At 36.9% G+C, this 15,810-nt stretch overlaps 1 protein-coding gene across 5 annotated transcripts in view; it reads right to left on the bottom strand.

Moving 5' to 3' along the window:
• Nucleotides 1-15,810, bottom strand: part of LOC138706173 (uncharacterized) — a 381,089-nt gene that overhangs the window by 176,044 nt on the left and 189,235 nt on the right. Inside the window, exons 1-2 of one of the 5 annotated variants that reach the window (XM_069835184.1) lie at nt 7,221-7,399; nt 3,971-4,139 (exon numbers count right to left, since the gene is read on the bottom strand). The exons of 3 other annotated variants lie outside the window; for them this stretch is intronic. The gene's annotated coding sequence lies outside the window, so the exon portion shown is untranslated. Of the gene's footprint in view, nt 1-3,970; nt 4,140-7,220; nt 7,400-15,810 lie in introns of those variants that run through there. One more of the 5 variants, XM_069835185.1, reaches the window with a different exon arrangement.

Genomic DNA, 15,810 nt, shown 5'->3' with positions numbered 1-15,810 from the left:
AATGCATCCCGCTGCACAACTTACTTGAACTGACAAAAAAGTGTTCCATTTCTAACTGGCATCGACATGACCTTCTCGCTTCAAGAAATGCATCTATCGGGTTCTCGGAACGAGAGTGTCATACGGCACCCAAGTGTGACGTAACCATGGTAACGTACTGCGGTAAATGGGATAAAGATTCCGAGTAAAAGCAATGGCGTCTGCAGGAACCGTGACGGAGCGATACAAAATAGCAATTTCCTAGCTAGTTCGCAGGGGCGTATCAGGCCATTGTGTGCATTTTCTAGACTCCATCACTCATGTTTCACGGAACCGGAATATAAATTTCAATTAGCCATTCAAAGACCCACATCACCGGAAAATACGCAGACAATGGGTTGTCTCTGCGTTTCCTTTAACATTTCACTCGCCAAATGTAGGTCAAAGCGTGCTGCAAATGCCACGCAGAAAGTAGTCTGCGCTTCATTGATAAACAATAGGTCACTAGCCGCTAAGATTAGTTATGCAGGCTAGTTATTATTATTATTATTATTATTATTATTATCATCATATCACATTTTAGAAATTACCAAAACAATAAATTATGTGCACCAGAGATGGATTTTTGGAGTAGGACCATTAGGAAATCGTGAAAATATAAAATAAGGCAAACAATTCGAGAAATAATGAAGGTTAAAAAAAGACAGTTTTGAATGATACTGAAGGGAAATGACTTCAATGGTTTAGGCACACATAAAGAATGCAGACGGATAGAAAAGTTATGCGCAGCTTACGTGTTATTTTGTATAAAACCCCCTCCTCAAAAACTCAATGAATCAAGTTTAATCGGAATCGGTTCGTGTATTATAAGTTATTATGAAGCACTCACAAAGATTGATCGGCCTACGCAAAGACAGGCATCATCATATTTTAAGAAACCAGTCTAACAATGAAACAATGTCTTGAGGCATCTGGTTGCAGTTATCAGACTATGTTTACATGCGTTGAGTCAGGTCTAGGCCCGAGATTTGAATTGCCAGCGGTGGACCACGCCTTGGACAAAGAGAGGAACGCGCACGAAAACATAAATCGAGATGATCACAGAGACACGATAATGTAGGGGTGATATCATGGCTAACGGGAAGTGATGGCGAAAAATACCACAAAAACGACCGAAATACGTAGTGAAAAGAATTCAATTGGTCTGAATGAGTATTGATATGCACATCATTTGTAGCTACAGAAAATCGTGTGGATGTTCATCAGACTGTTAATCTACATGAAATAGAAATGATGAAGATAAATTCGCATTCATTTATCATCATAATTATCATTATTATCAACTTGGAAGAATGAGCCCTTTGGCCCATACTGTTCTCGGCGTTTTCCATCTTTTGCGACGTTGAACCGCATTCAGGAATTCACAAGCAGAGGAACTGCCTGGTCGTGTGGTCATCGTGACTCGAATCCACTGCTAAAGAGGAAACGAAAGATACACAAGAAGCACGTACATGTTTCTATGGACAAAAGGTAATTTACACTTCCTTTCAGGGAATCAAACTCCGTGCCACTGACTTTATAGTTAGAATAACTACCATTTGAGTTACAGCGATATGCATGATTCTGGGCGCGACAGTCCATAGAGACCTAAGGTAGACCATCTGAGTGCAGGACTTATGTCGAATGTGTTAGTAGAGGTGAACGATCATCCAATCAGTCAGGGGAACAGTGTGGTTAGCATTACGATCTCCCAGCCGTTATACGTAGCTAATTCGTGGAATCGGATTTCGCTACCTACCGTAGTTCCTCAAATTCATCCCGATGCTGGGTGGACACCGGTCCCATTCAGTGGCCGAAAATTCATGACTGGAGTATCCCGAGAAAAACCCAACTGCGCCACAACCTTGTTTGCCATAAGTTTCACTATGGATTTTTCAAATGAACCCAGGCCAGACAAGATTCGAATCCGGATAGCCTGGGTGACAATACGAAGGTTTGATCACTCAGTTATCGCAGAGGTTACTAATCTGATGTTACTTGTGGCCATGGTAGATGCTAAAAACCAAATATCAAATAACCTTCAATATTCTTTTTTTATACATTCATTGCTATACAATATGCAACTTCGTCCCTTGTTAATGCCATGTTCGTTATCTTAGGTGAAGCTTCAGCAGTTCCGCCATGCATCTATGTGCAGTGTATGACCGAAATTGTTCCAGAGAACAAATGTTAAATGTTATGTTTTATTTAACGACGCTCGCAACTGCAGAGGTTATATCAGCGTCGCCGGATGTGCCGGAATTTTGTCCCGCAGGAGTTCTTTTACAAGCCAGTAAATCTACTGACATGAGCCTATCGCATTTAAGCACACTTAAATGCCATCGACCTGGCCCGGGATCGAACCCGCAACCTTGGGCATAGAAGGTCAGCGCTATACCAACTCGCCAACCAGGTCGACTCCAGAGAACATGAGCCCAAACTCTGACAAGAATAAAATGTCTTAAAATGAAATGGAAATTTACTTACCTACTCCAAAATCATAGGCCTACTAGGCAGTATTACACACTCTGAAATATTTCACAAATATAAATACTGTATCTCCGGTGACAATAAAAGTTTTGGGGAGGAAAAGAAGGTACTATACAAGTACACGTCTTCATGATCTAAGCACGCGGATGAATAGAAAAATTCCTTCCATTCGCAATCTATTTGCCTCCTTCCACTCCGTCCGCACTCATTAAATAATGACCCATTTATAAAGTAACAATCTCATTACACTTCCATCTTCCACTGTGTCTCGGTGGACCATCTCGAGAGACATCATATTCGAATATACACATAGCCTATCTTGAGGAGACTGGTACTATTCTCAGCAGGGAACTGAAAACTCCCATAGTAGGAAAATGATGTGTGCGTGCGCTGCCGTGGCTGTCTTAAATATTACTAGAGCGTCTCGTTTAGGCACAGTGAAAATGTAAACAAGGTAACGTGTGGGGAGAGGACGAGCTGTACGATAAACACGAGGGATGCACAAGGTTTTAGTTACAACATTTATGGCGGAGCATTAATTGAAATTATATTGTCCAAAAACACACAAAACAAAAGAATACAAATTGCATAACGTTATCATATACACATTTTAACAAACAAGCAATTGTAATGTTGAAATAAATCAATATAACGAACCGAATTTTGCTACTTATATGATGTTGCTTTCAGGCAGCATTTTTTACGGTCATGAATTTCATTCTCTGTATGACTAACATAATATCACCGTCTTCTGTGGCCGAATTAACAAAACTACAGTATATTGGTCTGAAGTGGTCAGGTACAGCACCTGAATAAATTGAACTTTGAGAAGGGATAATTATGTTTAGGAAATAGTGTTGTCACTTCAGGCCAATATACTGCATTAACAATTTATATTATTAACAATTGTATTATTAATTATAATTTTAATTAATGCTCCGGCATAAATGTTGTAACTAAAACTCTGTGCATCCCTCGTGTTTATCGTACGGCTGGTTCTCCCCCCACACGTTACCTGAACTTTGTTTACGTTTTCACTGTGCCTAAACGAGACGCTCTACTGTACGAGTATTTCGCCACTTTGACTATACGACCACGTAGTACCACTACTTATAGGACGTCCTATGTTGGATCACAATCGCACTCAAAAGATCCGTATGTCTTTCTGAGAGATGAAAGGAAGGAGAATGAGAGAATAAGAGGAAGAAGAAATATGTACTTTTTGGACAAAAGGAAAGTAACGATGCAAAAATACTTTTTATAAACAAATACTGAAAACACGCATTCCCGTCAATTTCTTTTATAGCACTGTTTCCCTACAATAAATACAGAAAGATAAAACACGAAGTGAATAAATCCAGTTAATGATTCGTGATGGCGTTTCTCGAAACCCGTTATGTCACGCATGCCTTTTTAAACACACTCACCTATATTAAGTGACACAGGAGACCGGTCAACTTACCTGGCTGGAACCGGCGACTGCTGAGAGTATAATCAGGGCCATCTTGATCCTCGATTCATTCATCGCATCCGCCGTTATGTCGCTCATAACCACACGCTACAATCAACGTAACAGCAACACAGTTGAGCTTGTTTCGGAGCCTATTTACAAGCAGAACGGCAAGGGAGATCTGCGAGAAATAACGACTTAATAGAATATGACTTAGTAAATGGGTAGATTAATGTCAGTAATGTGACGCGGTAAATGGGGTAGGGGAGAAACCCGCGAAAGAGAAATATGTTTGTGCTAACCCTAAATGAAATGAATGAAAGTGACAAAGCCTTTGTATCGAAACTAAATTTTACCGTTCAAAATAAGTTTGTTTTCCAACTTTCAATCACATTTACAGAAATGATCCATTTTATTTTTCTTGTAGTTAAGTTCTAGCAGTTGTCTTAAATCCTAAGTTCCGAGATTCAGGGAAATGGACAACTGATCATTTAAACACGAGTGAGAGAAATACAAACATCGAGACAATGTACTGAAATATGAAGTACAAATAAACCTAAGCTATTTTAGTATAATTTTAATGAAGTAGAAGTGGAGGAGATATTATTCGGTAAAGCTTCTACGCAAAAATATATCATCGACACCCACGTGCTAAAGTTATGGAAAAGAGTAGGGTTGCTAAATTAGCGTAAGCACCAAGCATAACAATAATTACAATTTTACTTGCCACTATCATAAAACAAAATGCCGTTGGATTGAAAAATCTGACCTCTAGGAGGCAAAGCATTAGTGAGAGCACGAATTTTCTTGTAGGAAAACACGCAAAATATTTTCAACCGAAATATGCATGTACTGTACATGAATGGGATAATGTGTGTAAAACCACTGATCAAGACATATCTATTAAAAGTATTTCTGTGTATGTCGCAAAGTTATATGCACTTCCCCACATAAATTCAGGTTATATTGATTTTTGTCTTCATAAACGATCACCTCTGATTTTTATCTTGTCAAATAAATTCAATTTATAACATTATAGGCAATACGACTCTATGTGATTATATAAAATTACCCTTTCATCTGTCTTCCTTGAGTCATTTTATCTTTTATTTCCTTTCATGAATACTTCTTACGCCACTCGTTTTAACGCATAGCACATCTACAAGAGTAAATCACATACTACTCATACATTGAACCCTGTCGTTTTCTCTCGTTAGCTAATTCATTCAAATTTCACCAGAAATGTTCTGTAAACATTTAATACCCAAAAAATTCAATTTTGCCCAAAGTGCCGTAACATCTAATTTTCAAAGAATTCAAATTGACAAAACGACTATTTTTACGAACAGTTCTAGACAGATTTAAGAAAACTTTGGTCTTATTTAAGCATTAATCAAATCCTGAGTTTTTCAAATGATAAAGAAAATTCCAATTTTGAGGAAATTTATAGTTCGACCATTTCTTATATTACAAATAGAATCCGATTTTTAAACACACAACTAGTGCTAGCAAATGTCTAATCTAGAACAATTATTCCTACAAACACTACAGAAATAATAAAATACTGATCATAGCTAAAAATGCAATAGAATGAAAATTTAGCTGTTTAATTATAGGCCCTACATAAAATATTACTAATGGATCAAACAGGCGTGAAGTTTGTTGCTTACTATAAATATTAAATTACAAGGGCAATTCATTTAGATAATTATAAAATCTAATAAGTAATTGGAAAGGAGTAAACCTTAACTTGTAATTTAAGATCTGACGAAAAACGTAGGAAAAAAAGTTTCATTTTATTGAGACACTTAAAAAAAGAGCAAGTAACTAATTCAATTTACTTGTTTAAATAAACTGATACCAAACACAAATATTTTGTGTGCAACGAAATGCACTGATAACAGACACTGCTTTTTAGAACGACAATATTACGAAATACAGTTTAGTTTTAAAGCAGCTACACTTAAATTATTTCCAAACTTTCACGGTTATTAAACTGAGAAGATGATTTTGAATTTTTTTATCCGCATGTCGAAATATCATTTCTCCAACGTTTCGGAATCTGTAAGCAACTTTGAAACGTTGGATAAATAATATTTCAGAGCAGAGTGAAATATCCAAAATATTCAAACCTTCTTCTGAATTATAAACGTAGATGTCACAAATATTTATCTTGTATCTCTTTCCAAACACACAAGTAAAAAATACACAAAAATATTTACAAATGACGATTTCGAGTCCCTTATAAATAAAGCAAATTATTATAATTACTGTATACTCGTATATAGCGACACTGCATACGATCTACCCCTCACGTACGTGCAAAAAATATTCCGTTCATGCAAGCCAATCAAAATTGTATATACGCATCTTCTGACTTCTACACACCACTCTCCAAGCAACAGCCTGCCAAGATTTATCTTCAAATTCATGTTGAAGAAAATACAATTCTTTTTATTAACTAAAAAATAATTACAATTGAACTCTTGTGCAGTCTGTATATTCAAATAACACGTAGCCCAATATTGCGCACGTGTGTTACTACACTTTTCATTTTGATGAATATTTTATTAATTTTGAAAGTATATACTTTTATTTCACTGAACAATAATCACAACTTATTATTTACGACTCTTAGCTATTCATTTTAATTTGGGGGGGGGGGGTTAAAGACCTTCACACGTCCTCTGTTGTAGTGAAAGTTCTAGTTTTACAACAGCTCAAAATAGCCGGTAGTATTTGTTTCTATAGCCAAATACATGTCTAAATTTTGTTACTTATTCAGCTATCAAATCACCAATTTTATGTAATGCTGTCCTATAATTTATTGAAGAAACATGAATAGTATTGTATGAACAATATCTTTTAACACAATTTTCACATATTTGTTGTTGATTTGTTAATACAGTATTTATAAGCTTCTGGTTTATTCAACTCAAGACTCAACCAATCGTCAGCACTGTTATCTTAGCACCATCCTCAAATCAACACACGCGTTTCCATGCCTAGTATAAAGAAAGCAAGTTGACAGTGGAATGACAGATGAAATATCATAAGCCTGTTACGGAGTTTGCTGTTTGGATGGGAGAGTAATGTCTCTTGACAACTGAATATCAGATAGAACTCTAACACACAAGTTTCAAACTACACCCCAGGGGACGGGTAGGTGGGGGTGCATGAGAAAGCTCCGAAAACATTGTCACGCACGCCCCAAATAAAATACGTAACGTAACGCTCCTCGACGTTATGCAAACAGTCTGACCTTCTAACATTACGTTCTCCTGAATAAGAGAACGAGTTACAGTAACTGAATCGGACGTTGGTGAAACAGAGACACAACTGCACACATACGTCGCTACGAGTTCCGGATTCTAGATGTCCGGGGTTCAAAACTCCAGCACTACAAGCACCTCTGCCCCTGAAGCGACCAAATGCCCTACTGGCCCACCCAACCGTTCTCACTCTCTCTCTCGCTCGCTCTCTGTCTCTCTCCAGCCTTGGAGTCTGTGCGAATCGATAGAGCGCCATCTCGTTTAGAGCGGCCGCGCTCCCAAGAAAGCTTTCAGGGCCGCCACGCCAAATTTAAATGACTTATCATAATAAAGTCGCACAGAGAATGCGGTAGAGGTAGAGCAATCAGCTGTCCATGTCTGAGAGCTGGGACTGAGCGCCCCACGCTTTTAGTCTGGCGTGAGACAGAAGGTGGCTGGCTCCTTTCACGCTCCGTCGGCTTTGCTCCAGTAAGATCAATGCTTCCTGTCTCAGAGGAAAATGATGACCAATAAACCCCTACCACATATCGGGTGTATCGTTAACAATCGATCCCGATCTAGTTGCTTCCGTCGGCAGTGTTCATCTGTCAGGGCTGGCTTATGAGAGGGTAAGTAGGTTTGGCCGTGATATTCGACAGGCTACTATTTTTTGTCTTCGAATAAGTACCTATATTTCTCCTTGACCAATTATTGTCTTCCTAATATCATGTGCTACGAAAATCCAGATGTTAAATTATCGTGTTTGTTTCAATAGTTCAATATAGATTGCGTAAGATATTCCTAAGAACAATAAATTGAAGAGTGTGATACCAAAATTCATTCAGTACATTTGGCCATTTTTACGATTTATGCATATATGTATGTGATTTTGTCTGAGATGTTTATCATCATATTTTAAGCTTCTTTTCTTCCAAAACAACATCAATCCTTATCTAAAAGTTCGTGTCATTGTGCATGTCACTCGCTCAGTGCGCAGACCGATGGATAAAAAAACTAGCCCAGTCATTTCATAAAATGGACTTAACGCGTTTTGGGATCACACTTTCCAATAATTAGCTACATTAGTAACGCGTATAACATAGTCCGTCTATCGAACTTCATTCACCTCATATTTTACCGGTGCTATCAGTTATGAACAGACGACACTCTGGGAACCTAATCATAGATGGATTACTGTTCCATTGGAATGTAGAAAATGCATTTCAAAGTCTGCACAAAAGTATTTTAAGGTGGCAGCCCTACCACTGGACTTAACCAGAGTCAGACTAGAAATCTGTCCTAGAGATACTGTGCTCCAAAATACGAGAAAGTCTCCAGGGAATGAAGGGAAGGGGGATGATGCTGTTAATGAATGTTGATGTCATAAGGTCACACATGTGGATACTCTTATCTCTATTGGCTAGCTCTCACAGCACAAACGATAACATTGATACAGACATATTGATACTACCCTAGATACAAAATTAGATCACAGTTAATCTCCTGGTCTTTTAATCTCTTCATACAGGAAATAACATATGCAGGAGAGCGCATGGTTTTTAAACTGACGTTATAACGGTAATATTATTTATCTACTTCGTTCCAATAGACGACGCAATAGTAAGCACATTCCTTTCACGGTTGATCTCCTGGTTGGAGAACAGTAAACTCCCAGATGAAGTCAAAATCGGTAGGTAATTCATTCGGTGAACGAAACAGACCATGCAAAAACGAATTAAGCTACATTCATAAGGGAATTGTCTAAAAGAGTTATCGTGTCTGGCAAGAATAAACTTCAGATACTAGTGAAAGAGGACACGGACCGAAAAACATGCCGTGTTTTAAATGAAGAAAAACTCGACGGTACTGGAACTTCACGATAATGGTACGAGATTAGTGCTAAAGGAATAATATTTTAGGACTAATAAGTAATTTTTATATAATAAGAGAAAGATAAGTAGAGGTTAATATTAATTTAAAAGGCATGATGAGACCGATAAGATAATTTATTAATAATGACAATCAAGGTCATTATTAATTAAAGGTTAATATTCTTAGATCGTATTTTAATGAACTCACAGGTGAAGAAATATTGTACGTGCATTTTCAACAAAACAATGGAATCGCACATACTGCCGTTTTCTGGTGTGTTTAAATCCATGCACAATACAGAACATGAAAAATATATTGCGTACTTTTTTATTTCCCTCCAGAAAGAAGCGTGCTGTTGATCTGTATGATCCTTACAATCCACAGCCTTCGACCTAGTTTGAATCCTGTAAGGTGAAATCGGTACGACGCCAGATCTCACGTAACATGATGCAAAATATCACAGGCGGAGTCTGAACTCGCAGTGGTTCAGCTTTTTAAATCTGCGGCTCAACTACTACATACTATAATAAAATACGCATAAATTCTACAAATCGTCGGTTTACAACAAAACGCATTAAGTAAAAAAAATATTACTTATGAGAAAAAGGCGTTTGAAAGTTCTTGACAAAACAGAATCCTCAAAATATTCTTTTTAGTAAGTTGTTTCTCTTCATGTATAATTGATTTTCCAATTCTAAGTTTATACACATACACTATGCACATTACAAACGCCTTTTTCTCAGAATAGTATTTTTTACTTAATTTGTTTTGCTTGTAAACCGACGAAATATTCCTCAGATGGCAGCGTTTGTAGTTGCAAATTCATGAATTCGCAATCGATTTCCGGCAGAGATGAGATTTATCAACTTTCCTATGTTTATCCTATGTTATATTAAGCGAAATACTTATGCCACACTGGTACATGATTACGGAATCTCGCCACGTGTAATTTGAGTGTTGGTTTATAATTCTCTTCAGAGTGATGATAGAACGGAACAGACAGATGATGAAAAATGTGACAAAAGACCATGACGTACTACAGAAGCGCATGTTTAACAAGCGCTGGACAAATTAAACACAAGTAGTGTAGAATATAAACGAAATATTCATTTAATCAATTTAAGAACAGAAACAAAGTTGTGTTATTCCAGGTGCAGGGAAGGTTACGGCAACATATGCACACGTAAGTAAATAAAGAAACAATATACTCATTAGTGAATGGAAAAATAAATATGTGCTTAAGTACAGAAGCAAACATATGCTATGAGGCAGTCATGGAAGCCTGATCAAAACGTGAAAGAGAAAGATATGAACTCCAATATAGGTTTTTATTCCTATATGCAAGTGCTGACTTTTCAAAGATTCTTCTTTATTTTATTACTTAAGAATAGATCTAAACATACCCATAATATAAGTAGACATCGGATTTATATGCACTAAAATCTCTGAAAGATGCATGTATTTATGTTGTCAAAAGCTTTAAAATATGCTTTGTGCGAGATCGTGCGTATTTGCTTGGTTTCCGCACAAAACCAACCCGCGGAAAGTCTAAAATTCCACATTCAGTATTCCCAACCTAACACACATAACAATTTCCCTCTTCTTACCGCTTAAGTGACATATTGATTTTACTGCTTTAGGCTTTTAACATATTATTTTAGAGACGTTCAATATAGTAATAATTATAAATTGGAAACTTACCACTGCCATTTCACCTAAATTGCACTGTTAATTATTGTTTTTAAATATTTGCAAAAATTAAGTAAACTCTACAACTCCACTAAAGTTACTGCATTCGTGATGCAAGTAACATTAAGGAAGCCGTGAAAAAATCAACAAGATTCCAGACTCATCATAGACTGGGGGGAAAAAAAGACAGACGTATATCACGGCCTGCTGGAGTATAGTAAACACAGAAAACATTTTAAAGCAACAATGTTGAAGATAGATATTTTTGTTTTGCAAATTTGCCGTCATGAACAGAAACCAAGATGGAGATTTCATTGCAACTAATTATAAATTCCTCTTTCAGGTATGTAATAAACGATCTTCGTACAAAATAATGTACGATACACGAGCGGTATGTTTTCTTTCAATTCTCGGAAATTAAAAAAGCTCAACTACGTTTCGCTTTTTCAAACTTTTCCTCGAACATGAAAACTTCAACATACCGCTCTTGTAACGCACATTACTATTACAATTTCGAAAACATGCACTAAAAATTTTAATTTTAGGCTTATGCATTTTGGTACTTACAATATACATTCTTCCTAAGATATCATTTTGTCGTTGTAATTTGGCAATGATTATTTTCTCCAAATGCTCAGGGGTAAGTTCATGACGTTTATCACTTAACACAAGTTTGTATGATGAGAAGGACCTTTCCACGCCTACAGATGTTATTGGGCAAAATTTGAAAGCACTTAGGCCTACTAGCTCTGGGGAAATTTCTTCTGGAAGCACAACGTTTTCTTTCACCTTGAAAATATTTATCCACAGAACACAAAACTTTAATGACAGAATTTCTCCCTAAAACAGTGCACAATTTACCACTTAATTTTTCTGCATACTTTAAAGGATCACTCTGAAGTTTACTCTAAACCTCCTTGAGGACTGATAAAGATTCATGTAAAGACAAACCACATTTTTCGTGTATTTTTTTTTTTTTTTTTTGTGGCTTCAGCTGTAACTTTGAAATGTGCCTTGATTACAGCCAAGTCCCTTTGAAAATATTCACTATTAAAATATTCTGTTAACGTTCAATTGACAAAGCGTCAGTTGGATTTAGCGCACCAACGAATTCTTTAACTGACTGAAATTATCTGAATAGAGAGAGCAGCTTCAATCCACGTACTCCAGCGGGTAAGTATTGGCTCTAGAGGTAATGGGAGTTCTGTAAATTTTTCTTTATAATCATTAGCTCTAGATGGGACTCGCAAACACTTCTGCTTTCAACTGTAAATAGGAATATTATTCCCCAGTAACATCACGTGATTTTGTTAGTAGTGCTCGGAGAAGCTCCTTACGGGTACCTCCATAGTGAGGTCTTTATTATCTTGTCGCTAAGGAGATTAAATATTAATTTTAAAATTAAAAATTAAAAAATACACGTATTATATGGTTGATGCTTGGAAAAATTATGAAAGCAACATCGAAAATATGAAATTACTATATGCACATACAAAAACAGAAGAACATGAAACATATTGCAAAAGTTAATTCCATATCACAAGTAAAAACAAACTAAATATGCATTTCCATATAAATCCGATGTCTAATGATAAGCACAGTTACCAGAATAATCGAAAGGTCAGTTTCTCAAGTTGAAGAACCGAGATTATACTCGTATCATAGCGACATAGAGAGTTCAAGCTGACTTGCGGTGGACGAAAACGGTGATAGTGCAGGCATACTCAGAGTGCTGCTGCTTCCCTACTACGAGAATTATTCCAAAATAGGTTATCCATATCTATAATTTTTTGCCGATGATATGGCGTTGTTAATAGAAGAGGAGACGATACTAAGGGACATGCTACTGGAGCTAAATGACAGCTGTGAGCAGTATGACATGAAGATAAATGCCAACAAGACGAAGAAAAATAAAGAAGGTAAATTTGCGAATTCGAAATGAGGCAGTAGAGTAAGTAGACAGCTTCAAATACTTGGGGTGTAGTATAAGCAGTAACTTGACTTGCTGCCAGAAAGTTAAGAGGAAAGCAAGGCAAAGGAAGCTTTTAATAGAAAAAGGAGCATCTTCTGCGGGCCTCTGGAAAAATAACTAAGAGATTAGTGAAGTGCTTTGTGTGGAGTGTGACATTGCATGGAGACATTGCGACTAAGTGAAGAGAAACGATTAGAAGCATTTGAAATATGGATATAGAGAAGGATAGAGCGTGTGGAATTGACAGACAGAATAAGAAATGAAGCTGTGTTGGAAAGAGTGGGTGAAGAAAGAATGATGCTGAAACTGATCAGGAAGAGAAAAAGGAATTGGTTGGTTGCCTACTGAAGGGTGCACTGGAAGGAATGGTAAACGGTAGAAGAGTTCGGGGCAGAAGCAGATACCAGATGATAGATGACATTAAGATACGTGAATCATATGCACAGACTACGAGGAAGGCAGAAAACAGGAAAGACGAGAAAGCTAGATTTGCAGTGAATGACCTGCAATTTGGCAGAACTCTATGTATGTATCTACAATTCAAGGTTATTCTTATTATCAGTGTGCGAAACAGCGGAAAATTACTGCATTGTTTCATCTTCACAGGATAATCAATGCTATGAATTCCTTCGGTAACCTTTCCACGGAGCAAGTAATGTAGAATATCATAGTCTCAGGTAGGGTTCAATAATTAAGAATTAATTACACACGCACACGCCCATATGGTTGTGTAGTGACGTCCTGTCTTCTCCACTGACGACAAGATTGCTTGAATAGCAAGAGGGAACACCATCTTGGAATCCCACTAGAAAACCAGTCTCCAATATCGCTTTTCTTTTTTCACGATAAAATTCCAACTCAAACTTGTTAAATACCGAGTCTTCGGTAAAAAGGCAATAAAAGAACTAGCTACGCAGTTATAAATGGACTAGCCATTGAGTTAAAATATTTTTTAAACTACTACCTACGTAAAAGGTTTACATAAAAGGTTATAATCTATCAATTATTTGTAACCACTAATTCTTTAACATCCCTTTTCAACAATAAAGGCTATTCAGAAGCGAAGAAATGGTAAGGCGATAACGGAGTAATAACGGAACAAAAAAAAAAAAAAAAAAAAAAAACAGAGAAAATTGAAGTTCAAAAATACTTTGGATATTCCACCGTGTGCCATGACATAAAGCCATCTACAGTATTTTATTGAAACCGCTGTGTCTGTCTACTTAAAGCAACGGGGCCAGGTACAAATGACCCAGCAAGTTAGGTGACCCTTCAGTCTTACTGTATTGCCATGAAGATGGAACATGCATGTAGTTCCGAAACTTTGAAGATGTAAAGTTCCAGCACACAGAGAGATACCAAAAATTCTTCTTGTGAACACAATCTCTGTACAAGCCTTAAATTTCATATCAAACCGTAGTTCTTTCTGTTCAACGGCTATCAATAGGCAGTGAATAAAGTATTAACTTCAACTCTGGACCACATGGAGCGCCTTAGAAGATTCATACATCACTTTATCGTCTCTGGATATCCTCTTAAATAAGAAATATAGGACATCGATCTTTTTATTGTAGTAAACTATTTTAAATGATCCAAAAGAGTATTAAATATTGTCAATTTGTAAATTTTAGTAAAATTATTACTTTCTGTAATAAATATAAGCTGGGTGAATAAACAGAGAAACTGCACCGCGGCGAAATGGGTCTCGACTGAGCCGCTCGCAGATTCCGGTTACGCAGATAGCCTGCTATTAGTAATTAACAACGTAGTATCGATAATTCGATACATTACGAACTATTATAAAACAATACTTAGTATAAGCAGTTAAAATATCTACTCACCCAAACTGAGAAAAGAAATGTTGGAACGGTCGTTTTGTTCCCAAAAATATATTTGTCGCACCTGTTTAAGAAGTGACGTATCATTCGCTACAGTTCTTGTTGAGAAATGGAGGCGATGTTTCCCGAAATGCTATTTTTCAGTTTTTCAGTGTATGTGAATTATTTTTGTACACTTTCTTAAGCGTTCCGCAGGGATAAAAATCACAAGGAGTTAAGTCGTGGGATCAAGAGGGCCACACTGTCCTACATTCTACCCTTAAATATTCTATGAAGTGCGTCCATAAAATAGTTGGCTGTACGTGCTGTCGAAGAATCCTGTTGGAAAAAGGTAAAACACACTTCCTCTCCAACAGGATTCGGCCGAGAGCCGGGTCGCCGCGTTGCGGTTTCTCTACAATGTAGGCCTATTCACATAGTATCAGGCTGCAAAGAGGCCACAACACAGCCGCATCTTCCATCACAACTGGAAAAGATAAAACTCGAAATATATGTAGTATCTAGAACTTCTTTACAAGGAGCTGTTCTAAATAACTAATTCAATTACTGCTACGACAGTATTACATTTCTTTTTCATGCTGTACTTGACATTCTGTCCTACCTTCATACTTTATTTGAACCGGTGTCAACAATTATTAGTAAAACTGACGCACGCAACATCGTTTAGAAAGCGAACTGGTTATATTTGTGCTACATAATACATATATCTACGTCTCTGTCAAACGCTTGAAGGAAATGAATAACAAAGTGGAGGCGGTCTACTGCGTGCAATGCAGGAAAACTTCGGCAAGACGGATGAACAATTGGCGGAAGATACAGCAATTCACGTCTATCTCGATCAGTATTCCGTGTGAAATTGATTTTGTAAGTTTCCGTTCAGCGGATGTTTTGAGAGCTCTATTATAACGACACAGATTTTATTACAGATCTGTTGTTAACATGGGAAAGAAAGTTCTTGAACAATTGAACACAGGTACAGTGGGTGAAGGCGGCGGCCACAGTTTAACTTTGACATGTACTATTAAAAAGTAGTCAGTCTCTTCTCTCCTTCTTGTTTACGTTTCCAAAACAATCCTACCCCACTGCCAAATTTTACGACTTCGCTTCGATGACACAGGAACTACACATTCAAGAATACAAGTACAAATCACTTATGTGTAATCTTTTGAAATAGATTTTTGCTTATTGTCCTTTTAAAATCTTTTACGTTAGTTACCGTTAAGAAACTAA

Source organism: Periplaneta americana, chromosome 9, assembly GCF_040183065.1.
Source record: "Periplaneta americana isolate PAMFEO1 chromosome 9, P.americana_PAMFEO1_priV1, whole genome shotgun sequence".
Lineage (NCBI taxonomy): Eukaryota > Metazoa > Arthropoda > Insecta > Blattodea > Blattidae > Periplaneta > Periplaneta americana.
The sequence above is the reverse complement of the archived record's forward strand: the minus strand, read 5'-3'. Positions and strand labels throughout refer to the sequence as shown.